General features: G+C 33.9%; 1 protein-coding gene across 1 annotated transcript in view; it reads left to right on the forward strand.

Annotated features, from left to right (window-relative positions):
- Positions 1 to 12,439, forward strand: part of PJA2 (praja ring finger ubiquitin ligase 2) — a 76,755-nt gene that overhangs the window by 605 nt on the left and 63,711 nt on the right. The gene's annotated exons all lie outside the window — the stretch shown is intronic.

Genomic DNA, 12,439 nt, shown 5'->3' on the forward strand with positions numbered 1-12,439 from the left:
ACTGTATGAGAGCGTGTCCCCACCAGCCCCTCACACCCGCCTCCTCTGCCCGTCGCCAGTCACCCCGCAGAGAGCTGATGCATCTTACGCCACAGGCCTGCCGCCCCCCTCCCCCGAAAAACCTGCCGTTGCCGTCGCTCTGCTGGCTGTGTTTGCATTTTCCCCGATTGTCAGCGAGGCTCAGGCACGCAGACACCCTGTCCAAAGCCTAGCAATCGTTCTTCTCCAGATATTAGCCCCCTTCCATCACTGCTGCCCCCCGTTAGCGATGTCAAGTCACAGCACGCCTCTGGCAGATGCAGCTTCAGTTTCGGCCTCCCTAAGATTACTGCTTGTTAATCATTTTGCGCACATTCAAAATGGTGAGTTTAAAGCCGCTCAGATCAAGTTGAAGAAAAGAGGAGGAGGTAAATAGTCTTTCTGCAGAGAGGAAGAAGAATCTAGGCGACGTCCCTCTCCAGGCATGAAAAATGATTTTTTTACATACGCGTAGGCACTACTTTGAGTCTGCTGGTTCCGTGAAGTTTACGATTTTTTAAAAGGCTTAATATATTGTTATTTTAGCATGAACTATTTGGTCAGTTAAATTTCTTTAAAATGGCAGTCACCTTTGCTGAAGACTACAGATCATTTGAAGAGTGTGTACGCAAACATGAGGATAACAAATAAATGTTTCAACTTTTTTTCAATTTGTAATCGCCTTCTGGAATTCGTTATTTTTATATGAAATAACTTTAATTTTTAAAAATTAATTACAGACATGCAAGCTCGAAGTAAAATTCAGCAATATCGAAAAAGGATTGTTAGGTAAAATGTGAACGTTTCTTTTCATCCCCAGTCCCGCTCCAGTGTCTAGAGTTAACAATTTACTGTGCATCTTTCTAAATGCACTATTAAACATATATACGTTTGTGTAAAGTTTTTTTTAGCAGGGGGGATATCAAACATATTGATATATCACTTGCTTTTTTCACTCATAATTATATATTTTGGCCATCTTCAGTTGTATTATTTACTTATTTTATATAAAAGTCTCCCTAATACTTTTTAAAGGCTAAGTGATATTTCATTAGTTTGAATGGGCTGTAATTTATTTAACCATTCCCTTACTGAAAGACGTTTAATTAGTTTCTTAACTTTTTAATTTATTGATTAGTTTTTAATTGCAAACTATAAATCTTTCTAAATTTAAAAAATTCAAACAGTATGGAAGAATGTAAGGTAAAAAGTGCAAGTCTCACTACCCCATCTAGTCCTGCCTTCATCCTAAGAGTCACCTGTTCAGAAAACTTCCTCTGTTTGCATGTGTGATTATTTCTGGAGTGCGGATTCCTAGAAATGGAGTTGCTGGGTTAAAGGGTATGCACATTTAAAATTTTATAACCATTTCTCCTTCCTTATTACTCTCTTCAAAATTATTCTTGACTGTTTCTTATGCATTTCTTCTCCAGATGAACTTTTAGACTCAACTTGGAAATTAAATAAAAATCCTTTGGTATTTTGAATGAGATTATATTGAAATTTTAGATTAATTTGGAGTGAACTGACCTGTATGATATTGAGTCTCTTGCCTCAGAAATGTATGTATGTATGGTTTGTCTCTCCATTTTATTCACATCTTGCTTTGTATTCTTAGGGAAAGTTTTATAGTTTTTTCCCCATATGTATGACATTTCTTCTTAGTATTCTTAGGTATTTTATGATTTGATTGCTCTGGTGAATGGAAACTTTCAGTAACATTTCTCTCTCTTTTCTGGTTATAGGAAAACTTTTAGAATTTTTTCTCTTTACCGTGTCTGATCACTTTATTGAATTGATGGTTATCTGAAAATATTCACGATTTTGTGGCTTTCCAGTTTTTATAACTTAGGTGTTTTCCTCATTGCTTTGGCTATTATATGTCCTACATAATGTTGAATAGTAGCAGTGATAGCTAAAAACTTGGTGGTGTGTTTCTGACTTTAAGGGGAACACTTCTAATGTTTTAGCATCAATTATGATGTTTGCTGAAGCTTTCTGATAAATAGAGAATATCAGGTTAAAATATTTTCTTCTAATCTTGGCATTCCAAGATGATTTCAGTGTTGTTTTTCATTTCTGACGACATTTTAAAAAACCATAAATGGGTATTGAATTTTATTGATATTTTAAGTGGTTATATAAGGGCATCACCCGTGTTGCCTGGTTAATATTTTCCCAAGAGAGCTCCTTTTTTTTTGAGGAAGATTAGCCCCGAGCTAACATCTGCCACCAATCCTCCTCTTTTTGGTGAGGAAGATTGGCCCTGAGCTATCATCCATGCCCATCTTCCTCTAGTTTTTTATATGTGGGACGCCTGCCACAGCATGGCTGGACAAGTGGTGCATATGTCCACCCCCTGGATCCGAACTGGCAGACCCCGGGCCACTGAAGCGGGACTTGCGAACTTAACTATTGCGCCACCAGGCTGCCCCTAGAGGTCCTTTTTAAAGAATCAACTTTCTTGGAGATAATTTACATACAGTGAAACACATATTTAAAATATACAGCTCAGTGTGTTTTGACAAATGTGTACACCGATGTCACCACCACCATAATCAAGAGTAGAATATTTTCATTACCATAATCAAGATATATAATATTTTTGTCATCTCCAAAAATTCTCTTCTGCCTTTTAGCACTAAGTCACATTTTTCCCCTCAACCCTGGGAAACCATTTGTCCTCTTTTTCTCTGTATAATTGTTTTCATTTGTTCTAGATTTCATATAAATGAACTTGTATAATATGTACTCTTTTGCATCTGGCTTTTTCTCTCAGCATGATGCTTTTGAGGATCATCCCTGTTTTTGTGTATTTAACTGGTTCATGACTTTTTATTGCTGTGTAGTACTACATGGTTTTGATTTACCACAATTTGTTGACCATTTCACCTATTTATGGATATTTGGATTGTTTCCTGTTTGGGACTGTTATTAGTAGAGCTGCTAAGAACATTCATTAATGAGTTTTTGTGTGAACAGTAAGTTTTCGTTTCTCTTGGGTAAATACTTAGAAATAGACTTGTTGGGTTGTATGGTATATGAATGTTTAAATATAAAAACCTGCCAAACTATTTCCCATTTTACAGTTCTAGTTGCTCTGCATCCTCACCAACACTTGGTTATTTCAGTCTTTTTAATTTTAGCCCCTCTAGTGGATGTGTAGTAGTATCACAGTGTAATTTTAATTTGCATTTGTCTCATGCTTAATGACACTATGAATTTGCTCATGTGTTTGTGGGGGTCGTTTGTATGTCTTCCATTGTGAAGTATCTGTTCAAATCTTTGCCCATTTTTAAACATGGAGTTGTTTACCTTATTGAGTTGTAAGAATTCTTTGTACGTTTTTTTTTTTATACAAGTCCTTTGACCCACAAAACACATGCACACACATTGCAATTGGAGACTTAGGTTTTTGTTTTCCTAACTTTTTAAAATAGATGAACTTCTAATTTTGGTTAAATTCAACTTGTCAGTTTTTGCCCATGGTTTGTGTTTCTGTGTTCTAAGTTTGCTCAATGCAAAGTTGTGCAGATTTCCTCTTATGTTTTCTTCTACAAGTTTTATGTTGGGCTTTTATGTTAAGGTATGTCATCCATTTTGAATTAATTTTTATTTATGGTGTGAGATAAGGGTCAAAGCTCATTTTCCCAGTTCTAGCCCCATTTGTTGGGAACGCTTTCCCTTTCCCCATTGAATTAAACTTAGTCAGAAATCAGTTAACCATATATGTGAGTCTATTCTGGATTGTCCTCTTGATCTTTGTAATTGTCATTTTGCCAATTCCACGTTGTCAGGATTATTGTTGCTTTATAATCAGTCTTGAAATCAGATAATGAGAGTCCTCCAACTGTATTCTTTTTCAGAATCATTCTGCTATTCTAGTTCCTTTGCTTTTCCAGAAAATGTTTTAGAAGTGACTTGTTGGTTTCTGCAAAAAGTGCTGTTGAGGATGTTAATATAGATTGTGTTGAATGCATCAGTTTGGGAAGAACTGACATTTTAATATTGAATCAATCAATGAAGACAGGATATCTTCATTTGTTTAGATCTTTGATTTCTTTCATCAGCGTTTTGTAGTTTCAGCATAAGATATCGTTGCTCATATTTTGTTAGATTTATATATATTTCATCACTTCTGATACTTTTTTTTTTAAAGATTGGCACCTGAGCTAAAAACTGTTGCCATTCTTCTTTTTTTTTCCTGCTTTTTCTCACCAGATCCCCCCAGTACATAACATAGTTGTGTGTGTGTGTGTGTACATATATATATGTATATATATATATATTTTTTTTTTAGTTGTGGGTCCTTCTAGTTATGGCATGTGGGATGCCACCTCAGCGTGGCCTAATGAGTGGTGCCATGTCCGCACCCAGGATCCAAACCAGTGAAACCCTGGGCTGCTGAAGCAGAGCGCGTGAACTTAACCACTCAGCCACAGGGCCCGGCCCCTTCTGATACTATTGTAATTGATAATTTTCTTAAATTTCAGTTTCCAGTTGTTCATTGATTGTATGTAAAAATACAGTTGGCTTTTGCATACTGTCCTTGAATCTGGCAACCTTCGTAAATTCACTTATTCGATTAAGTTTTGTAGATTCTTTGGGAGTTTTCTATGTAGATAGTTATGTCATTTTTAAATATAGAATAGTTTTATTTCTCTTGTTTTCAATTTGTATGTACACCTTTCCCTCCTTTTTTTTTTTTTTTATATTGCACTGGTTAGGACTTCCAATATGTTGCTGAACAGGAATGGTGAGAGTGAATATCCTTTTCTTATTCCTGGTCTTAAGAGGAAAGCTTTCAGTCCTTCATTATTAAGTATAATAGGGCCCTTTGTCAAGTTAAGGATGTTCCCATTTTGTTCCTAGATTGCTGAGAGCTTTTATGATTAGTAGACATTGAGTTTGGTCAGATGTTTTTACTGTATTGGTTGAGATGATCATATGGTTTATCTTTTTTGGTCTGTTGATAAGATGAATTACATTGATTTATTTCCAGATGTTGAGTCAACCTTGCATTCTCTGGATAGACCTCTCTTGGTCATGATGTATTATCATTTTCATAAATTAGTGGATTGGATTTCATAATATTTTGTTGAGTACTTTTTTGTATCTATGGCCATGAAGGATGCCTTTTCATGTAATTTTTTGTATCAGGGTAATGCTGGCCTCATAGAGTTGGAAAGTGTTTCTTCCTCTTATATTTTCTGAAAAATTTTGCATAGGATTAGTATTTATTTCGTAAATGTTAGAGTTTGCAAGCTAACCCATCTGGGCCTAGAGTTTTCTTTGCTGAAAGGTTTTAAAGGTTAAATTCAATTACACTAATAGGTATAGGATGATTATGGTTATCTCTTTCTTTTTGAAAACTTTCACTCTGACTAAATGAGTCACTTTTACTCACTATATGAGCTTTAGTAGTTGTGTCTTTCAAAAAATTTGTTTATTTCATCTATTTATTACCATAAAGTTGTTTCTTTATTATCCTTTTAGTGTCTGTAGCATCTGTGGTGATGTCTTTTCTTTCATTCCTGATATTGGCAATATATCCTGTCTTTTGTCTTTATTAGTTTGTTTCCAGGTTTATCAATTTTATTAATTTCTCCAAAGATCCACATTTTTTTTTTTTTTTTTTTGAGGAAGATTAGCCCTGAGCTAACTACTGCCAGTCCTCCTCTTTTTTTGCTGAGGAAGCCTGGCTCTGAGCTAACATCCGTGCCCATCTTCCTCTAGTTTATACGTGGGACACCTACCACAGCATGGCTGCCAAGCAGTGCCATGTCCGCACCCGGGATCCGAACCAGCGAACCCCAGGCTGCCGAGAAGCGGAATGTGCACACTTAACCACTGTGCCACCAGGCCGGCCCCCAAAGATCCACATTTTTATTTTATTGCTTTTTGTGTGTGTGTTTTCAATTTCATTGATTTCTACTCTTTACCATTTCTTTTTGTATGCTTTGGGTTTAGATTCTCTATGTTCTTATCTCTTAGCTGTAAGCTTAGGCCATTAATTTGAGGGCTTTTTCTTCTTTTCCTTCTAAGCATTACTTTAGATATTCCCACAAATTTTATGTTGATTTTGCTTGTCTGTTCCTGTAATTGATTTCTGTGTTTAATTCTGTTATAGACAAGATAACATTTTTTTTTAAATTTCTTTGAAATTCTTTGAAGTTTGTTTTATGGCTCAGAATATAGTCAGTCTTGGTAATCGTTCCGTGTGCACTTCAAAATAATATGTATTATGCTGCTTTTGGGTAGAATTTTCTATGAATTGTATATTTCATATTAAATTCTAAATTTTATGTTAAATATTCTATAATTGTCAGACTAAGTTGATTGACAGGGCTTGTTAGATTTTCTATTTTCTTACTGAGGTTTTGTGTGCTTGTTTTGTTGATCACTGCAAGAAGAATTGAATTATGAATCTACAATTATGGATTTGTGTATTTCTCCTTTTTGTTCTAACTATTTTTACTTCATATGTTTTGAACCTCTGTTAGGTGCATGTATATTTAGGATTGTTATGTCTTCTTGGTGCATTGAATTTTTTTTTCTTTTTCTTGAGAACAATTGGCCCTGACCTAACATCTACCACCAGTCCTCCTCTTTTTGCTGAGGAAGCCTGGCCCTGAGCTAACATCCATGCCCATCTTCCTCTACATTATATGTGGGGTGCCTGCCACAGCATGGCTTGACAAGCAGTGCATAGGTCCACACGCAGGATCCAAACTGGCGAACCCTGGGCTGCCAAAGTGGAATGTGCAAACCTAACTGCCGTGCCACTGAGCAGGCTCCTGCATTGACTTTTTTATCATTATATAATATTTCTCTTTATCTCTGGTAGTATTTTGTCTTCTGTGTTCTACTTTATCTAATATTAATATCACCACTCCACCTTTCTTTCAATTAATATTTGTATATCTTTTTACTTTCAGTCTATGCCTTTGTATTTAAAGTTGGTCTGCTGTAGACAACCCACCATTTTTATCCTGACAATCTGTCTTTTTTATGAGATATTTAGACCATTTATGTTTAATGTAATTATTGATGTAGTGGATGTAAATCTACCATCTTACTAGTTGTTTTCTGTTTAAACTATTTGCTCTCTGTTCTCTATTTTGAGTCCCTTTTATCTTCATTATTGGCTCACTACTTATACTTATGTTGCCTCTTTGAAAAAATTATACTGGTTTTCTCTACGATTTACATTACATATCTTTAATTGCAGTGTATATTCAAGCAGTGTTATGCCACTTTTTATATAATGTCAGAGCTCTACAACAGTATATTTCCAATTTTTCCTTACTATCTTATGTGCTATTACTTTCATACATTTTACTTTTACATATGCCATAAATTTATAAGACCTTGCTACTGTGTTTGCTTTAGAACTGCATTGTCCAGTACATTAGTCACTAGCCAGTGTGACTGCTTAACTGTGGATTTAGAGTAGTTAGTATTAAATTAAGTTCAAATTAATTTTCATCTGTTATGCTAGCCATTTTTCAAGTGCTTAATAGCCACATGTAGTTTTTAGCTTTCATATTGAACTGTGTAAGATAAAGAACGTTTCCATCATCTCACAGAGTTCCGTCAGACAGTGCTACTTTCCGCAGTTGTGTTTTCAAGTAAGTGAAAATAAGAAACAAATATATTTGACAGTTACCTTCACTTTAATTATTTTAAGAGTTCTGCATTTTCTTGTAGAATCAAGTGTCTTTTATTCTTTCTGCCTGAAGAACTTCATATTACATTTCTTGCAGTTTGGGTCTTTTGGTAACCAAGTCTTGAATGGGCTTGAAAGTGCTTTATTTTACCTTTTCTTTTGAAGAATCTTTTGCTAGGTATAATATTCCTTGTTCACAGTGTATTTCTTACGTTACTTTAAAGAATAATTACTTAAAAGAATAAAAGAATGCCATTGTGTCTTTTGGCTTGCATAGTTTCTGATAAGAAGTCAGTTGTAATTCTTATCTTCATTTCTCTGCATCAAAGATGTTTCCTTTATCATTGGGTTTTTTTTATAGCAGGTTGAATATGATTTGTCTTTGGTGGGGGGTGTTTTGTATTTATCCTGCTTTTTGTAGATGGTCACTGAGATTTTTAGATTTATGTTTGATTTCTTAGATCTATTTGGAAGTTTCTCAGCATTTTCTCTTCTGATATTTCTTCTGCATCGTTTACTCTCTCTTCTCTGGTGTTCTAATTACACATAGTAGTTCATTTGATACAGTGCCAGAGTTCTTTGAGGCTCTGTTCTGATTTTTTTCCCTCCCCCTTTTTTGTTTTTTTTAATGACTTTGTATCTCAGTTTGGGTAATTTCTCATGTCTTGCTGCTTACTTATGCTTTTTTCTGTCTTGAAGCTCATTTATACTTTCCTTGACTAGTCTTTTGATGAGCCCATCACTGTTAATATGATTTATTTTATTTCTAGCATTTGCATTTCCATCTCTTGAAATCCTTGATCTCTTTCCTAACCCTACTCCAGGAATAAAGATCTTTTTTCTTTTACCTATCCTCTACCCACAATGGATGACAGTGATTGCTGCTGCCCTCCTCTCAATGGTTTAAGGCTTTTTTTCTGTAGGGGTGAAGGGTTCAAGTAAAATTTCATTCTTTTTCCTTACTGACAGTCACTCCATCCCACCAGTAAAAGATGCCCTCTTTAGTCTCCCGGCCTGTTCCAAATCTTTTCAGCACCCAGTAGAAATCCATGGATAAGAGCCTGTGAGTAGGTGCCGACTTCGTTTCTGCAATTCTCAGAGAGTCTATGCTCTCATCTAACCCACACTTTATCTTTACCTAAAATATAATTGCCTGGCAGAAGAAAACTTAAACCCTCTTTAGAGGAAGCTAAGTTAGCTAGAGCCTCTAGGAAATAACATCCAGCAAATGGAAAGGATGCATTTTGTAGTTTCTAGGAAAACCACTAAAAGAGTGATACTAAAAAAATATATCAAACAAGCTGGTGGATTAAATAAAATTGGACAGTAGAAAAAAATTTGAGCAGTAATAATGATGTCAAGAAAGGAAGAGTAAAGGAACAAAAAACGGATGAGGAAAATGAAAATAATAGCAAGGTGATACTTAAACCCATCTGTATTGGTAATTATGTTAAATGTAAATGGAATAAACACTACAGTGGAAATAAAAATCTTGTTAGACCTTATAAATAGGACCCAACTATATTCTGTTTATAAGAAAACTTTAAATGTAAACGCACCTACAGACGAGATGAAAGTAAAAAGATGGAATAAGTATTACCTGCAAACACTCACCAAAAGAATGCTGATGTAGCCATATTAACATTGTACATAATAGAGAAGGCAATAAGTATTATGAGATAAAGAGAAAAATACAGTAAGTAGGTCAATTCATCAAGAGGACATAATAATTGTGTGTGTGTTCACCTAAGAATATACCTTCTGAATATAGAAGTTAATATAACTATCAGGAAAGACAGATATGCTGTCATAGCTGGAGATTTTAAATATATGTTTAAAGTAACTGATAGAACAATTATATAAAAATATCAGTAACGGAACAGAAAATTTAAATGATATGATTAATCAACTGGATGTAACATAACTGACATTTGTAGAATATTGTATCTAACAACTGAAGACTATGCTTTTTGTTTTCTTAAGTACATGTGGGACATTTGCCAAAATATTCTAATCCTTAAAGAATTATCATCAAATTTCAAAGAATTGAAATTATACAGTGCATGTTTTCTGACCACTGTGGAATTAATTACAACTCAGTAACAGAAAAATAACTAGAAAGCCTCCAAATGTTTGGAAATTAAGCAAGGTATTTCTAAGTAGTCCATGAATAAAAAACAAAGTCATGGTGGAAATCAGAAAATACTTTGATACGAAAAACAGCAAATGTATTACATCAGATCTTGTGGAATGCAACTGAAGCAGTTCTTTGAGAGAACTTTATAGCTTTGTAAGCATATATTAGTAAAGAAGAAGGGTTGAAAATCAGTAGTCTAAGCTAGAAACTAAAGGGAGCAACAAATCAACCCCAAAGAAAGTAGAGAGAAGGAAATAGTAAAGATAAAAGTGGATATAAGTGAAATAGAAAAGTTCTACAGTCAGTTGAGAGGACTTTATTAAAATAATAAACCTATAATGAAGTGGTCAAGAAAAAAATTGGAGAAAACACAAATTACCAATACTAGAGTTGAAAAAGGAGGCATTGCTACAGATCCTATAGATGTTAAGTTGTTAATATACAAAAATTATGAACAACTTTATATTAATACATTCACTAACTTGAATGAAGTTCATAATCTTTGAAAAACACAATTTATCAAAACTGATATGTGAAGAAATGGAAACTCTTAAGTTGTGCAATATTTACCAAACAAATTGAATTCATCAAAAACTTTTCCACAAATTAAACCTCAAGCCCAGATTGCTTTACTGGTAAATCTTCCAAACATTTAAGTAAGAAATAATGCCAGTTTTACACAGACTCCTCTGAGAGTAAAAAAAAAAAAAGAAAAGGAAACATTTCCCAAAACATTTTATGATTTTACCATAATCTTCATAGGGGAACCTGAGAAAAACATGACAAGAGAAAATTGTAGGCCAACATTTCTTATGAACATCAGTACAGAAATAGCCCAGTGATATGTAAAAAGGATAATATATCACAGATTTGTTCTAGGAATGCAAGATTGTTTAATGTTTTAAAATTAATCAATGTAATCCTTCTCCCTAACAGAACAGTGTAGAAAACCCATAGGATTGTCTCTGTACATACAGAGAAATCATTTGACAAAATTAAACATCCATTTGCATTAAAAATCCTCGTCAAATTAGGAATAGAAAGAAACATCTTTAATTTTCTAAAGTGTAGCAACAGAACTCTACGACTTAGTGTCATACTAAATGAAATACTTTGTTTCATGTTCAGTATTTCTCCTTCTATTTAATGTTCTGCTGGCATCCTGAGCAGGGCCCTCAGGCAAATAAAATTAATATACAAATTGGGAAGTAAAAAGTAAAACACAAATGTGTTTACCAGCAAACTATTAAAATAAGTGAATTTAGCATGATGACTGGATCAAAGACCAATATGCAAAAATTAATTGTAAGTTGTGTGCTAGCATCCAAAAAAGTATAAATTAAAATTAGAAAAATACATTTAGAATAACATCAAAATATGTGAGATACCTAAGAATAAATCTAATAAAACTTGGGCAAAACTTCTACCCTGAAAATTACAAAACAGTGCTGAGAGATGTTTTAAAATACTTAAATGTATTCCATCTTTATGTAGTAGGAAACTCAATATTGTTAAAATATGAGTTTCCCCTAAGTTGAGCTATAGGTTCAATATAATCTCAATTAAAATCCCAGAACTTTTTATTTTGGTCAAATGGATTCCAAAATTTATATCAAAAGGTACATGTCTCACATGTCAAGACTTGTGAGTTACAGTAATCAAGACAGTGTTGTGTTAGAACACGGTAAACTTACAGACCAACGGTCTAGAAACAGACCTTCATATGTGCGGTTTCTCGGTTTAGGACAAAAACTTCACTGAAGTTAAGAGAAATCTTTTATTTTTAATGAATTGTGTTAGGTAAACTGGATATCCATATTTAAAGAAATGAGCCTTGACTTTTACTGATACCATATTCAAAAGTTTATTTGAGTTGGATCATAGATTTAAGTGTCAAAGCAAAAATTATCAAGCTTCTAGAAGGAAACCTAGGAGAATATCTTCATTACCATAGACAAAATGTGTTCTTAAATAGAACATAATATTGATAAGCTAGACTACCTAAAGTTAAGAATTTCTGTTCATCAAGACATCAAGAAAGAAAAGGCAAACCACAAAGTGCAAGAATATATTTAAAATAAATAAATCTAGTGAGAGACTTGTATCCAGAAAATATGAGTAACTTACAAATCAAAAAGAAAAAGACAACCCAGCTTTTAAAAATATGCCAAAAAGTGCACAGGTTCTTCACAAAAGAAGATATCCAAATGGCCAATATGCATAGATAAAGCTGCTCGACATTATTACTCATCAGGGAAATGTCACAATGAGGCACCATCAGACCCCTATCAGAATGGCAGAAATTAGGGACCGACAATATCACGTATTGCCAAGGATATGAAGCAACTGATATTCATATATTGCTGGTGGGAATGTAAATTGTTTTAGTCACTTTGGAAATCTGGCAGTAACTGTTAGAGCTAAACATAACCGTATACTGTCACCCAGTAATTCTAAATTATATCTATCCAAGAAAGGTAAAAAAACATGAATAAGGATGTTTATAAAAGAGTTCACACTGTATGATATCAGTTGTATGAAGTTTAAAATATGTAAACAATTCTTCAACAAATGATTGCAGAGAAAAGGAAAATACTTTAAAAGTTTTTATCTTG

This window comes from Equus przewalskii, chromosome 13 (genome assembly GCF_037783145.1).
Source record: "Equus przewalskii isolate Varuska chromosome 13, EquPr2, whole genome shotgun sequence".
Lineage (NCBI taxonomy): Eukaryota > Metazoa > Chordata > Mammalia > Perissodactyla > Equidae > Equus > Equus przewalskii.